At 42.1% G+C, this 17,233-nt stretch overlaps 1 protein-coding gene across 2 annotated transcripts in view; it reads right to left on the reverse strand.

Moving 5' to 3' along the window:
* SNTB1 (syntrophin beta 1) overlaps nucleotides 1-17,233 on the reverse strand; it is a 236,860-nt gene that overhangs the window by 180,567 nt on the left and 39,060 nt on the right. The gene's annotated exons all lie outside the window — the stretch shown is intronic.

Consider the following 17,233-nt stretch of genomic DNA (forward strand, 5'->3'; position numbering starts at 1 on the left):
AGAGAGAATTAGTGCAGACCCTGACTTGGGGCTTGATTTCACAACAGTGAGATCATGACCTGGGCCAAAAACAAGAGTCAGATGCTTAACCCCCTGAGCCACCCAGGGGCTCCAAATATTTATCGTTTAGAAGCCACCCAGTTTATAGGTTTTTGTTATAGCAGGTTGAACAGACCAAGAGAGCAATCAATAGTTCCTTATCAGGATCCCGGTGACCCTCAAGTGTATGCACAGCCATGTTACAGAATTACTGTGCTGAACAAGAGTGAAAGGTCATTGCACACCAACGATGGTGGGGAGGCAGGACTGGCATTTGGTTCTAAAATGCAAGGCAACAATCCTAAAGGATGAGAAATTTCTCGATGTTCGGGCACTTCGGTGGCTCAGTCAGTTAAATGTCCGGCTTTTGGGTTCAGCTCAGGTCATGATCTCATAGTTCGTGAGAATGATCCCCCAGTCAGGGTCTGCACTGACAGTGCAGGGCCTGCCTACAGTTCTCTTCCCCTCTTGCTCCACCCTTCCCCACGCACATGCTCTGTTTCTCTGTCTCAAAATAAATAAAAACCAACTTTAAAAAAAAAAAAAGGGAATTTCTCAATGTTTCCTACATGGCATTACGTGCGCAAACTTCTAATATAAATTTTATGCCAGTTCAAGTCCTTAGAACAACAGAACTCCTAAAGAAAAGGTCAAAAAGTTCTACCAGCAGATATTTGGACAATAGAGCCATTCTTCCTTTGAGATAACTATCAAAACTCTAGCTGTTCGTGGAAGACAGGTAGAGTCTAAAGTGTTCTTACTTGCCTGCTGGGTTTTTGGTCATTTCATTAACATTAACCCAAAACACAAATTAATAGAGTTGATTTTCTCTTATGAGTACCACAGAAGGAATGGAGTTGGCAACTTGGTCTGGCACCTTTGGGTTCCCAGTCAGTGACTGCACTATGGAAGCAGAAACTCTTCTTTCTGGATCTTTCTGTTCAGTTGTACTGCAAGGAAACCTCTGATTAGTAGGAGCAAAGTACGTGAGGACAATCCCAATGAAGCTTAATCTTCAAAGGACACAGATCTTAAAAACACACCGAGTGTCTGACTGTGTTTCATTATCACTCAGAGTCTGGAAACTGCATGTAACACAGAGGTAATTACAAAAACACGTTTGACACTCTTCCCTTGGCTTCTTGATTGACGTTCCTGATACCTGGCCAGCATCACTCTGGTAAACTGATAGCTGTGAATGCAAGCAAGAGTAATCAGACTATATTAACAGAAACCTGAGTGACGCGTCACACACAGGTCTGTGTTTAAGGGGCTGTGCATCAGCAAAGGAAGTCAAACTTCTTTCTAATGGAGTCTGATTTGCAGCCAAAGTACAAGTAGTCATTCTCCATCTCCTGATAAAGTGAGACCTCTTGTAATCTCTGAACACAACATAAAATTAACAGTGAGTAGTCTAGCAACTGAGGTACATTCAGAGGGGCAGGCCTTTTATGGCGTCATGGTTACTGTGTTGGCAGGTGGTACTGAAAGAGCTCACATCTTTTTCTTAACTTGTGTGTGTCAGACTAGAGCAGAGAGCACAGCACTGTTATACCATAGGGCCCAAGGAAAGGAACACTGGACTCTTCTTTTGGTCAGGAAATCCCTCCTACAAAAAACCAATGTGCTGGGGAAATGTATATCTTTGCTTCCATTTATTTCCAGGTTTATTAGGCAGAGAAGCTGACTAAATCAGCCTTGAAAGGAGGTACACCCACTTCTCTTACACTAAAAATTAGCTAGTACCTCTCACCTCCCTCTAAAAGCAGACAGATCCGTTTAGGCAAAGATCAATGTTAATGCAATTCCCTGAACTAGAAAGATGTACGGGTTCCTGGAGCTACACAATAAGATGATTATGAACTGTCACTTTCTTAGTCTGTCTAACAGCCCTCAGGCTGACTCTTCTGGATCTCACTCATTCAGAAACAAAACTAAACTTTTCAGTTACTCTTAAGATGTTTGATGTGGCATGAACTCCATTGTTTACCAGCGAATAGAACGTGTTGCTGTAATTACGGAGGACTCAACGGGCTTAACTTTTGCCTTTTATTTTAATATCTTCTTATTTTTTTTCAACGTTGGTAGTTTTTCCTGGACAAAAGAAACTTTGAATGGTTGCTACACAGAGATTAATTTGGGGCACATTTCAGTCTCTTAAAGCCAAAGCATGGGAGTAAGGGTCATATAATCTTGAATATGTGCAAAGCTTTTAGCCCATTAACTCCACTCTTAGTAATTTATCCTAAGAAAATTAGTAAGTATTGAATAAAGATTTAGTATGTCAACACGGATACTTTGTAATAGATAAGTAGAAAGCAACATATATAGCCAACAACTATTGTATTTTCATTCAAGGAATACTCTAAAGCAATGGAAAATAATCATGTATTTTTTTTTTCCTTTTCTCGTTTCCCTTCTCTCCATCTCCCTCTCCCCTACCTTCTTTCCCCTTCTCCTCCTCCCCCTCCACCTCCTCCCCTTCCTCCTCCCCCTGCTCCTCCTCCTTTTTCTTTATCCGATAAAGATTTCCATGGTGTATTTTAAAGCAAAAAGACAGGTGAAAATACAGAACATATACTATGGCCCTACTTTTGTTTAAAAATATATATAAGTATGCCAATGCTCCCATATGTGCTTATACAAACAAAACAATCTAGAACGACATACCACTTTTTTAAGGTTTATATTTTTTGAGAGAGAGAGAAAGAGAGAGCACATGAGGAGGGGAGGGGCAGAGAGGAGGAAGAGAGAATCCCAAGCTGACTCCGCACTGTCCGTGCAGAGCCCACGTGGGGCTCGACCTCAGGAACTGTGAGATCATGACCTAAATGGAAACCAAGAGTTGGATGCTTAACTGAATGAACCACCCAGATGACCCTCTTTAAAAAAATTTTTTTTTAAGTTTATTTATTCATTTAGAGAGAGACAACATGCCAATTTTTAAACACAGTTGTCTCTGGGTGGAGAGATAAAAAGTGATTCTTTTTCCTTTCTCTTCCTTCTGTCTTATCCCCACAAGAAATACACTTTACACATTACTAGTCATATTCTGTTGGATGGGATGTCGTGAAGGGACTTGTTTGCCAGAGTTTTAACTATCCGATGCCTGCAAAAGACTAACGGTTGGCTTCGCTAAGTAACCCAAACTGTGCACCCCCCCTTCTCCTTGGCAATCAGGCAATCAGGCGTTCTAGCAGATAAGTTACGCTCTGACTCTATTCAAACAAGCTATGTTGTAGCAACAGCTGACATCCTGTCCCATTCTCCGGAACGTGAAGACTCCTGCATTCTCTGTGTTAGATCAGGGAGTTGTTTGTTTGGGAGTGGGTTTTTCCTCCCCCTCCTTTCTAACATGCTCTAAAAATATATCCATAAAAATAAAGATGACGGAATACAAAAAATTTGGTCCTCATCCTTCCGGTGGTCTGGGAACTGTGGTCTGGAAATGAAGCACAAAGGGTTTGTTTTCTGAAGCATCTGGCACAGGCAGGAATCCTAAGGACTACAGGGGAAGGGGGATGGTGAAGTGATTTGCTGTCTGAGAAAGCCAAATTTCTGCAGCGGGAGGGCCACACCACCACTTTAGAACTACTGCCCAGAGAAGGCGAAACATGTTGGTTGCTTGAATTTGCTGTGTAACCTCAAGGCAGAGAACTCCAAAGAAAAACAAAGTATGAAAATTTTTTCTAGGGGTAATGTTCTTGCTCCTTCAGTGCCCAGCAAAAGACTAGAATGGCGCTATTGACATATCTGTTTCCCTGCGTAAGGCAGGTTCTGGTTTCATCGAGCCTGGTGCAGGGAAACAGCCCAGGTTCTGAGCCACACGGCCTCAGGGATTGGAGTCCCCAGCCTCTAACTTCACAGCTGCAGGCCTTAGAGTGAGTCATTTGCATCTCTCTGGGCCTCAGTTTCTCTTTCTAAAAATAAATAATACTGACAAACTTGTACTGGCTTTGTGATTGTTAGTAATTATATATGTAGTGGGCACCCAAAAAGAAATTAGTAAAGGCTGGCCACTTTACCAATAAATATAAGAAACATATTATTATTTCTAACACCGGTTCTAATATAACCTTCTAGTTTGCCTGATTTTTTAAAACTCTGAATCAGGGGAATTCCTGAAAAAAAAAAAAAAATAGAGAACAACTTTCCAGGGATTAGTCAAGGAGGTATGGGTCACAGCCTATTTCTAGCTAGTTCTCCCAGTGACCTGTACTCCCCAACTTTTTAAAGTAACTGTCAGGGCAAATCTTTAACAGCCTGTGGTTGCAGGAGGAAGTAAGAGAGAAAGGATAAGCATTTTCTTTATTCCATGCACGTTTGCAGAATCTAGTTGCAATGGAGGCTAAGTCTTAAATTATTCCCTTCATTATATGCTATTAGTTGACCAGACTGCTAACTGGGAAGCCAAACATTTTTTTAAAGACTACTTAAATTTATTGATTTTTCCATGTCAAAAGTTGGATCAATATACTCTACATGAACCACTACAATCTCTCGTATCTACCAAGTACATTTTATTCTGTTTCTCTGGTAGAATCTTGTGGTTGTCTGTGAGCTGTGAGAAGGCCCTCTCTTGTGGTTGACTGCTGAGTGTTTTGGTTATTCTGAAAGTCTTGTGAAAATATGTTGATAAAGGTTTGCAGAGAAGAAAACTAAAACAGACTTAGGGGAAGTTAGGAACCAAACACCTTTCTTGTCTTTGTATTTCCACTGAAAGCAGCTCAGCGACTACAACACTTGGTTGGCTTGAACCAGTATGGAAAGGTCTGTGCTGGCCTTGGGGTTCCTGTCGGCTACATGCCTGTCTGTGAACTTACCTAACTCCTCATTTGTCTAGACTCTGTTTCCTCCTTGGGTGAACAGACAGCCCAAGCCTTTGTATCAAAGCCATTAAATGGTTCTTTCTAAGTTTTAAAGTTTTTACTTTATAAATCTCTAGCAATCACAGAATGTGAACAGAAATTTCCACTTTGAATTTTTTGATAGATCAATCATGTACATGATGATTTTCTTTCATTATTAAGAAGTATTAAGAAATCTCATGTGATGTTTCAAGGCCAGTCTTCTCTACCGGAGACAAATTATTCCATTACTTAGGGTAATAATTCCTCCTTCCTTCTTTCCATCTTTTTTCCCCTCCCTTCCTCTCTTCCTTCCTTCCTTCCATCCATCCATCCATACATACATCCATCATTTCTTGCTTCCTTCATTTTCATCAAGATGCATCCCACAAAGTCAGAGACTGCTCTTTCCCTAGCTCTTAAAACAGGGCCTCATTAGATACTGTTTGAGTGAAAAAATAAATAAGGTCCCTTTGTTCATCTAGCCACACTGCCATTACTCCCCAGTAATAACATGGCAGTAATATTACTACACCACAGTATTATTACCATGCAGAGCCTTGTTTTTGATAATTATTTTATAACTATAACTCCACAGTGATAAAGCCACTGATACAATGTGGCAGTGGCCGCCCTACCTGCTTGGGGCTGGGGCAGGTGAGGCAATGGGCAAGACAAATGCAACTTATCCTCATTTTCCTAGAGCTTACAGTTGATTTGGTGAGAACTGAGCATATAATTACACAAGCAATAAAACTGTTGGATGTTCCACAGTGGAGATACCCAAGGATGTTCTGAAAACATGTATAGGGAGACTTAATCTTGTGAAAAAAGAAACAGAGAATAGGTCCAGGTCAGGGCAAGATACCCTGAGTTAGTGACAATTAAGCTGTAACCTAAAGCACAGGCAAGAGCTCGTCAAAGGGAAATTAAGATCTGGGCAGGGAGACAGCATGGAGGAAGCCGGCAGGTGAGAAGAAACACACTTGAGAACGATGGAGGGGCTTCGAAGGAATGCAGAGAACAAGACAGAACGAAGATGGCAAGAAGTGGAAATGGAGTTATATTTAGAAGGTGGAATGGACAGGACTTGATAAACACATTCACGAAGGGGTAGAGACAGAAGACCCAAGGACGGTCTCAGGATTCCGGCCTTGGTAACTAAATGGCCTTTATCTTTAACTCATTTTTAGAAATTTTAATTCACTGTATTAGTGCCTTTGGGGAGAGGATGTTGCAGAGAGAAAGAAACTGGAAACCAATTCCTTAGCTTGCCAAGCAACGCCCCTCAATGGTCTGACCTTTCCTTCTCTCTCCCATCCCTTCCCCAACACTATGCTTCAGGCAAAAGCCCACAGTTCCCAGGCATTTGCCTGCCTTTCCTTTTCTAATCCCCTCTGCACAGAAAGTCCATCCACTATTTTCCACCTAATTAACATTTCAGCTTCTAACAACACTCAAGAGTCACTTCCTCTCTGACACCTCTCAAAATAGGACTGACACCTCCCTTTTTTGTTCCCCACTGAACCCATAGCAGCAAACTTTCAACTTAAATGCTAGCGTTGACAAGGAGGCATATCTGCAAAAGAGGGTCACCTGTGCATAAATGAACGTATCTGGATTGTGCACGGGGTGGGGGTGGGGAAGCTGTGGCTCATCGGAGGCAGACTGCCCTGTCTAAAGGCTACTCGGCTTCAGCCAGTCATTACAGTGGGAATTCAGACTAATGTTAGCAGATTTGAGCTCCTAAAAAAAAGAAGCTCAAAATCTGAGGGGTGTGTGGGGTTGTGTGGGAGTGAGCATGTACAAACATACATGTGTGGGGGTGTCTGTGCGTGTGTGATCTCTCAATCTTCCAATAACGACTTAAAAGAACATTCACTTTTTAAGCCCTGAGGAGGCCATTATAAATACACCAGTTTGCAACGTCTGCTGTTCAGATCTCATCTTCATTTTGCTTCTTTTTCTCATCTCTTCTAATCATCTTTATCATGTTTATCCATCTCATGGGTCTTCACAGAAGGTTCTTGAAGGCAAGCAGTGTGGTATATTCACTCACAACTGCATCCTACAGCAGCATCCCAAGCCTCTGTATGCCCAGGGCTGGACCCAGTGTCTGGTGCATGGAGGGACCTGAACACATACTGCTAATTAATGCGTTCATACAGTTAGTCACTCCATAGAGACTTGCTTAGTGTCCACAACAAGAAATGACTTGCTGGGCTCCCAACTGCCCCCAACACCAACCCACTTGCCTGCAAATCCTTCATTAGTGATTTATTTGTTGATCTAGTTTCTCTCGATGTCACCTTCTGCAGGTAACCCACAAAGTGCTTATCATTCCTTGACCAAAAGCAAATCCACCTTTTCATGTTCGCTCCCTCCTAAATCACAGTCCTCAGATGCCAGGCCCTGTGCTCTGACTTGTGATAATGTTGCAATACATAGTGTTTGTAAAGTGCTCTCTGACCCCTGGAAGAAAGATGCTGCAGAAAAGGGAATTGATTATAAAATAATTGAATACGCCAGGGTGTATCTGGCCTTCTGTTTAAACAGAATTGATTCACTAAGGGTCACGAATGCTCATTTGTTCAGAAAGAAGGATGCTGAGAGATAAGAATGAGAAGCAAAAGGGACATTTCCATCTGTCATGAGGTGTCAGGTAGAAAACAAAGGGCTGGCTTCTATTTTACAAGGAGAACCAGCTTGATGCATAAGCAAAGGGAGCTGTCATTTAAGACCGGGGAAAGGCTTCTGGTGAATTTGAAAGAAACTTGCCCCCTTCCTTCAGCCATCCCTCCAACCTAATATATTACAATTAGAATGCTGAAAACTCACAGAATCAGCCAGCTCCTTCAACATTACAGCAGTGTTTTCTACGGAGAGGCATCATAATCTATGGTGAATGGATTCCACCTAAGGACGGACCCATTATCACCTACTGCAGCTTTAGAGAACCGAAAGAGTTGGGGACAGAGTCACAGAATGGAGATGTTCCCCTGCAGGGGAGGGGGAAGTGAAGAGAGACAAGGTATAAGCAAAAGGTCAAGTGAGGACCCTGAGTTATCTCAGGATAGGGAACAGTGGGGAATGATTGTGCAAAGACAAACTGAATTTTGATGATCTGACGGGCTATGAATGTACTGCCCACGTTAATGTGACCCCTAGAAAAATTATGCAAGGATATTAGTCACTAACGAAAGAATTCCAGACATGACACGTGGGCAAAGGAGGTAACTGGGAAAGAGACCCCTAAAGTGACTCCTTATAGGTATTTATTTCCACTTCTTTTTCATGCAACCCTTTCAGACACCCATACAAGTGACATCTTAAAAGCTATGGTTTATGTGCAAGAGGTCTGTCCCCATGATCGTGTCTCTACCTGCAGAGGTGGCAATATTGTTGTTGGCACCGGAAGAAATGTCTGGTCTTACAGCTGGCCCCAATTTTCCTTTTCCCTTCTGCATTTGGCTCATGATTAAAGCTTTATTCCCTTGTGTGCCCAGGGACTATTAAAAATAAAAACATGTTCTCAACCCAGCAGCTCCATCAGTTCTTAGCTATATCATCCTGAGCTACCTACTTAAATTCTGTAAGCTTCCATTCCCTTTTCTGTAACATGGGGAGAATAAAAGTAGGAGGATTAAAAGAAATATCAGGTGAGAGTCGAGTACAGCGTCTGTACACAATGGGTGCCCAATAAATGTCAGCCGTTATGATCCGGTGGCTCTTCCCACCCATTCTTTTATTCGTCCTGTTCTAGCTTAAAGCAGTTAGCCTGTCAGCACACCCTTAAAGTGTTTTAGGGAATGTTGGCATTACAACCTGCTACCTGTTGTTGGTGACAGTCTCATTTCTTCTTGACTATAAACCTCCCCAAACACTGTCTCATGTATTTGTCTCATTAAAAATGACATGCAGAGTAAGAAAAAAAGAACATCAAATTTAAAGAGATAATTAACAAAAGCCAAGCCGAGTAGACGGGCAGGTTTATTTGCTTCATTAGACAAAAAGGTAATGAAAAATCCAATTTGATCTCAGGCCAGGCAACCTGGCTAAGTTAAAGTTCCCAGAAACACCGGGATTAACAATAAGCAAACAAACACAGATGTATATATGTGTTATATATAATTTCAAATAAATATTAAATATATAATTAGTTGATATTAATACATATGTATAATTTAAAAATCACATCTCTGAGATGGAAGAAAGTTTAACAAGTAGTTGAGCTGGAATTCAGACCCAGGTTGATCCAATTCCAAGGCCTATGCTCTTTTTTTTTTCAAAAATTTTTTTAATGTTTATTTATTTTTGAGAGAGACAGAGACAGAATGCAAGGGGGTTAGGGGCAGAGAGAGAGGGAGACACAGAATCCGAAGCAGGCTCCAGGCTCCGAGCTGTCAGCACAGAGCCCAACGCAGGGCTCCAACTCACGAGCTGTGAGATGATGACCTGAGCCGAAGTCAGTCGCTCAACCGACTGAGCCACCCAGGCGCCCCATGGCCTGTGCTCTTAAGAACAATGGTGCATTGTCTCTACGGCTCAACATATTTCAGAGATGCGGTCAAAGAGATCCCTAAATTAGGAGGGATTCTGGGCTAGATGACCTTCCACTTCCCAACCCTCCAAATCATTAAGATTCTAGAATCCACAATAAGCTTATTTAACATAATCATTCCCCTCCTCTTCCCACACTCAACATCATTTTCTATTTTTATTACTTTGCTTTAGTTTTCAACACAATACTTAACACACCTGGCATTAAAGTATCTGTGTGTCTGTTCTCTGTTTCTTTCACGAGAATGTAAACTGCATGAGGCCAGGAACTTGTTATTCATACCTGTATCTCTCGTGCTGGGATAGAACAAACATTAATTTATTCAATGGATGGACAGATCTAGTAGCCTGACCTAGATGGAAATTACATTTTGTCCAATTCTCTAGCTTGGGGTAATGGGGCTTTTATTTTCCTCAAGACAGCTGGCTTAAGACCTGACATAGAATACAAGAGAAAATCAATTGCTACATTCCCCATGGCACTGAGATTAAAATCTGAGGCCTGTGGGAGAAAGAAATTTAAGTCCCAAGATCCAGTTTTTGCCTGCCTACATAGTCAAGTCATATCTCCAGATTGTCTTTTCCAGGATAGAGGGCATCTCATCTTTTTCTCCATGGTCACAGGATGGAACATAGAGTCTCTACCCACATGTCCCTTTCCTATGAGATGTCAGGAACTGAGATAACAATAATGATAACAATAGCCACAACCACAGTTTATTGGTGCTTACTCACATGCCAGGGACTAGGTGATAGGTGTTAGTCTATAATCCTTTAACAACATTGCACAATGGTAATTTTCAGTTTCTCAAGGTCACATTTTTACTCAGTGAGAGAGATAGAATCAAAACAGATCTTTCCAGTTCCCAAACCTGTTTCTACCGAAAGGACTGTATTTCTACATGATACCAGGTGATAGGTCCTTGGCTGCCATGGCCAGCTGAGCAATGAATGATTAAGAGGACTTCTGGGGACTGAAACAATGGTGGGGACCCCGCAATGGCAGGGTGATTAAGGAGGCTGAAGAAAAAGAGTAAGCAGGGGGGAGTCCAAGAGGGTCTTCTTGGAGCTGAACGAAAGAGTGAATGGTAGTAACTCAGAGACAGGAGACCTGGACCAGGGGATTGCCGTAACAGACCAAGTGGCCAGACATGGCAGCTGTATTCAAGTTATCTGGAAGGTCACAAAGAAGAAAGAACTAATTCATTTTGTGTTTCAAGAGAAGGCAAAATTAGGAAGTACAGCATTCAGTTTTAATTTATTAAAGCATTCCCAAGCCCCATGATGCTTCTAATGTCCATACCTACTTTCCTTGGCCTAACACTCTTCCCTTCTGTGAAAAACTTTCCTGTATTCCAACCATAACGTAGGGGTGTCCTTCTTTCCTGGCCACTGTGACCACAAAAGTATAGATACCAGATGGAAGATCACTCCCCCTGCCCCCCACCCGCCCCCCAGCACAGGGTACAAAGGAAACATTACAAACAAATACCAAACCCTTTATAATTATGAAGCAGGATGTGTGTACGAGCTTGGGAAGTTACTTAGTTGGTGAGTTTTCCACTACATAGAGAAAGCCAATCAGAAAGAAAGAAGGAGAAGAGCAGAGAAAATCACAGATGGAAAGAGGAGAGGAGGATTGTAATGGAGGCAGGGAGAGGGAAGGAGGAATCAAAATTGGCTGATTTCCAGTATTCAAACCTACATGATACTCACCCCTGAAACCTACCCTTCCCAAGTTTTGTCAAGAGAGCTAAAAAAAAAATGTTGATTTTTTTTTAACTAGTTTGAGTTGGATTCTGCCACTTGCAACCCGAAGAACATTAGCATAGTCATTAGTGACCCCAATGCACTGGGGTTGAGTGAGGAGTTCCCCACCTCTGGACCTATTTGAGAAAGGCTTGCATGGTGATAATAATAAGACACATTTCTCATTAAGGTGATCTTTGCATATTGATTTGGAGGTCCTCTTAAAACTAGATTCTAGGAGAGCAGCAAGATAGTCAAGAACATGCTCTTTATTTGTGCCTCTGTCACTTCTGCATGGGTTATTTGCTTCATTATCTCCAACCCCATGAACGTCCAATGTAATCTGGCGATGGCCCACTTACAAGACCTCCTGGGGAGATTCCACAATCACCATGATAAAAAAAAATGTAAGAGGAAAGCAACAGAACTTACCTTTGTTTCCATGCCAAACCATAGCACAGTGTGCTATCAGGGTTCCAGTTTGAGGGCAGAGCCAGAGAGACTCAAAGAGACTATTCAATCATGAGCATTAATGCTACGGTCTCCAAAGGGGGCTCAAGAGGCTGGTGTGGTCACCTCACTTTCCTCAGGGAAGTTGTCTTTAATGAATAAGGAAATCCAGATTGTGTATCTACTTGTTGCCTACATCCATCTTCTTCTAGAAGCTTGGCACAGACCCTGCTCAGCATCAACCCACGTAAGGCAAGGAAGTGTTTCTGGTATCTTACGGCTGTCGTATGTAACAATAAGGACTGAAGGAGTTTACCACAGGTCACGGCCAAGAGCTCTAAAGTTCCTGTTCTCTGTGGAGATCATAATAGATTTGCCCTGTATTACATGATAGACACAAGCACAACAGTTTGTGGCTTAGCTTCTTTTCTACATGAAACCCAAAACAGGCTTCAGAGGACAGAGTGGCAAATACTAACAACAGAGTTAACACCTACCTAAAAATATTCAAGCATTTTTATCTATTTATAAATGTTTAGGAAATTCTCCCTGGTCATTGGTCATTATTTCTTAAGATAAGATTGGTGGTCTGCTTTGAATCCTTCCCCCCCCCCCACCCCCACAAATGAGCCCACTCCCTCCCCAAAGTGGTATACTGCTTGGTAACTTAAGAATTGAAAATTGGATTGAACTTAGTTGTACATGTTCGGAAGTGGCACTACAATACTGAGGGGTCCACAGCCGTCACTGTTAACAATCATTGCTCTGTCAGAAACTGCAGCAGTGACCTTGGCACTCTAAGAAGATTCAGCCCTTTGCCTGTCCTCAGATACTTCCTGTTCTACTGAATAGGCTGGGCTCCAATGACTTTCTCTGGTCCAAGAGCAACTTCAATGTCTTTCATCTTGAACCAGTCCAAAAAGAGCTTATTTGGTTGGCCCTCCGAAATACCCAACAAGCCTATAAGCTCCTTGGGGGCAGGTCTATGTCTCCACTTATCTCCAAATGTAAATGCTTTTCTCCAGCACTTCATAGGTGCTCAGTAACTGTTGATTTTCAACTCAAGCACAATGTCAAAGAATTTGAACTTACCCAGGACCTGTGTCCAGAGGGTGCTAACCCAAGGCTCCCCAAACTTTTCCTGTACAGTATCAGACAGTAAGTGTTTTAGGCTTTGCTGGCCATATAGTCTCTGTCACAACTACTCAATTCTGCCATAGACAATATAAAATGAATGAGAGGTGCCTATCTCCCAGTAGAATATTATTTCTGGATGCTGAAATGTGAATGTGATATAATTTTTACATGTCACGGAATATTATTTTTTTCAACCATTTAATAATATAGAAATAATTCTTAGCACAGGCTATACAAAAAAAAAAAAAAAAAAAAAGGATGGTGAACTTAAGTTTCTGATTTGACATGGAAAGAGCTCAGAAGTTTGATAATCCCCATCCTCACAACAAGAAAAAAGTTGAAAAACTGAAAATCAGCAACTCTTCTTAGGTCCCTTAGAGAATTGAGATCACAAAGCAAATCAACACCCTCAAAACAGAATAGATGGGCAGATATGGAGAATCATATCTTACCTGGAACAGAAGCCCTACTGGAGCCAGCACTGGGTGGGAGTACTTAATAGGCACCTGGCTAACTATCTTTTTTTTCTTTAAGTTTTTCTTTTTATTTATTTATTTTGAGAGAGACAGAGAGACATGGGGGAGGAGAGAGAGAGAGACAGACTCCCAAGTAGGGTCCATGCTGTCAGCACAGAGTCTCATGCAGGGCTCAAACTGAAGAACCTTGAAACGCTAACGTGAGCCAAAATCAAGAGTCAGCTGTTTGAGCCACCCAGGTGCCCCTGGATAACTATCCTTTAATTATTAATTACTGGGCACTGAGGTTGGCCCAGCTTGAGAAATTAAAAACTCCTGGAGCCTGGCCTTGATGGGACCCCACAATTGCCTGCGTTTTAGGCACCCCCATAAGTTTCTCTCTGTAAAGATTGGTGGAAATTCTCATCATGCTTCCAGCAGAGGGGAAGGAAAAGTAACCATTTTGAAATATACCCAAAATGTTCTGTTCTCCTTAACAACACATGGCCTCAATGGAAACTATTTTACCAGAGCCTAAACCACTAACTGGGGTTTCATCAGAGCCTAACTGATGTGGGAGAAGGGAAATACCCAATTTAAGCCCCTTCTGGTTTCCTGTCTCACCCAAGGGGTAAAAAAAAAAAAAAACAAAAAACAAAAAAACCAACAACTTGTGAGAAGCACTTGTGAAGAATTTTATATAATCAAATTTATTAATCTCTTTTTCACTCTTTGCATGGAAAAAAAAACCATAAACAAAGCCAAAAGGCAAATGAGAAACATATCTGCAACTAATAGGAGGCAAATTTCCGAAAACTATAAAGAACACCCACAAAAGTTAATCAACACAACAGGAAAAATGGGCCAAAATATAAACAGGAAAAGAAATTAAAAGGTTCTTAAAACTACAATGATAAGAAACTTAATGAGGACTGAGACGTAATCAGGAGATAACAGAGCATTCCCCCTTGCCCATGTCTCACCACCACACCAATAAGGCTCCTGTATAGTAACAGGGGATGATAACTGGTAAGAAATGGAAGGCTCAGATCCTATTTATGAAGGAGTCTCTAGGGAAACCCAAGACGAGGGGGAAGGCAAAAACAAGGACATGAGAGAAAATTTAGCTTCTGACACCTGTAGCCACAGCAAACAGTAAACACAGCCTAACTCCCAGGCAGATACACGAAAAAATAGGTGGTAGACCAAAATTGGCCCAGAGGCCATAGTTACTGCACCCCTTTGCTAACCTCTAAGGAATTCCAAGCATTCCATGCCACTCTCTGTAGTAGCAGATAGGAAGCTCAGGCCCATATGTGAAAATTGGTCTAGACCATGCTCACGAGGGGAGAATGAATGGTGGCCTACAGACTTACCCAGACACAGTTCTTTTAGTTTGTCATTTTTTACAGCACATAAAATTTTAAGAGGAGAAGAGAAACCTTTGCACACATTCCATTCCCTGGACACATCAAATGTTTTTAACTGAAGAGATCTCTTTGAGACCTTCTCCATATGTATAGTGGCAATCCTAAGGTAGATGCAGCCAGAGCTGGCTTTTTCAAATCATCACTTCATAGACATTTTCCACACCGCTGTACAATCTTTTTACTTACAATTTTGAATAGCTATACGACATTCCATAGAGCAGCCCAGGGGAAGGGTTTTCTTTTTATAATAGGAGGACTCAGACTGTGACACAGGGTTCACATAAAGGCTGGGGTCCAGCTATCCATGTTGCAGTGTTCTGACTGTGGTCCCTAGAATTCGTACATTGAGATCCAAATGCCCAAGGTGATGGGAGTTCGGAGAGGGGGCTTTGCAGAGGTGCTTAGGTCATGAGGGTGCCTTAAGAGACCCCAGAAGGAACACTCGTCCCTGTTTCCACTATGTGAGGATACAGTGACAAGTCTACAACCCTGCATTCTGGAAGAGGACCCTCATCCCATCCATCTGCTCCCTGCTCTTGGACTTCCATCCTCTAGAGCTGAGAAAAATAGATTTCTGTTATTTGTAAGGTACCTAGTCTGTGGTATTTTGTTATAGTAACTGGGACAGACGACACATGACCTTCAACTCACGGATTGCTGGTCCTCAATGAAAATAAAACCACTGGAAAAGAACCCAAACAATTCTTTACAAAAATATCTCAGACATCTTTTCGAGAACAACCTGTTTTTCTCAACTTCACAGAAGTTTTCCAGTTTCAGTGGGACAATACCCACGTTTAGAAGCCACCACTACTATGCACCCCAGAGAACCGCATCTCATTACTCATTATGCCCTGGCTGTACCTAAAGGGCTGAGTATTGGGAATGTTAAGAGTCCCATAAAAGAGCACCAAAGGCACCAGCTGGCAGGGAGCAGGAGACATGCCAGCGTTTTTATAAACGTCCACCCAGTCGCTACGGATCTTTTCACTGACAAAGAATCTGCTGTTTCCAACCAACTGCAGGTCCAGCAAATTGCACTTTAACTAGGATGGAGGTTCTGCAAAACAGGCAGAATGTTTACCAGGATGAGACCAGCCAGGAAACCCATCTCCTTTATCCCCTAATCAGGATGAAAAGAGGGACGGGGTTCATGAAAGGCTGTGCATTAGGGTCTGATCCCTGTGCTGTCATCTCTTGTTACCTGCCTGAAAGAAGGGGATTGTTGGGGTTTGGAGGGCGGGTGAAAGCATCCCCCGATTTTCCAGTCGAGCTGCTATTCATCCATAGGCTTGCTGCCAACGTGTTACTCCGCCGTATGTCCCATCCATTCTCCACTTTAGATTGTATCCCACAGTGTTTTTGGCCTTATTGAATCTAACAGTGGATTTTATTAACATGTTGTCCCTATACCTCTGTAAAACCTAAGGCTGTGGTTTTCAGGAACAGGTTCCTCGTTAAATCTTCTCGGTCTATGCCCCAGAATCCAATATATCGTTTAGTACACAATGGGTACCTAATAAATGCTTGCTGAAAGAAAGAAATTCCGGGCAACAGAAACCTGCCCTAACAAGATAAAAATAAATAAAACGTAGCTAATATTTATTGAGCATTTAACCTTTCCTGAGTGCCTGGCAACAATACCTTGTGGTAGATAGTACTGACATCCCTATTTTTTAGAAAAGGAAACTGAGGCCCAGAGGTACACAGTTGGGCCTGAAACCCAGTCTCTGACCACCACACCGAACCATTTCAGAAACTTCTACTTCCAGCATGTACATAATTCCCATGAAATTTCTTTTGATATTTAAACCTTATGAGTCCTACAGATCTCCTTTTCCCAAGAACTGCTTCTGCTTGGTAACGATGCCCATTGTAAAAGGCAAAGCTCTTCTTGAAAATCAGACAGAGGACTAAAGTAATAAGAAATGCAGGCTTCCTGGAATACTCGGAAATAATGGCTGGCTTACTATGCCATAAAGAGAACTTTAATAGAAGAAGCCGATTCTATTGTTGAATTCTGTGATTGTTAAAATGTTCTTTCTTCCTGGAGGAGCTGAACTTGGCCACCTTGCAACTCACAGTTACACTGGTCTTTGTCCTAATAGAACTGACATATTCCTCCTTTCTCACAACCACCTGGCTGATATCTGGAGCTAGTTGCCTGGTCTTCCCACATTTATTTTAGACACCGAATAGTATTAATAAACAGCACAACTTGTTTTTTAGTAAAGTTTATAGGACATTTTACCTTCAACAAAATAAATTGCAGATGGATCAAGATATAAACTTAAATAAAGGAACCATAAGTATTAGAAGAAAAATGACCTTTTAAAATTATCTTGGGGCACCTGGGTGGCTCAGTCGGTTAAACGTCTGACTCTCGGTTTCAGCTCAAGTCATGATCCCAGGGTTCAAGAGATGGAGCCCCACATAGGGCTCCATGCTCACAGCACGGAGCCTGCCTGGGATCCTCTCTCTCCCTGCCCCTCCCACTAGCACACACGTGTTCTCTCGCTCTCTCTTTAAAAAAAGAAAAAACTGGGGCGCCTGGGTGGCGCAGTTG

Source organism: Felis catus, chromosome F2 (assembly GCF_018350175.1).
Source record: "Felis catus isolate Fca126 chromosome F2, F.catus_Fca126_mat1.0, whole genome shotgun sequence".
Taxonomy (NCBI): Eukaryota; Metazoa; Chordata; class Mammalia; order Carnivora; family Felidae; genus Felis; species Felis catus.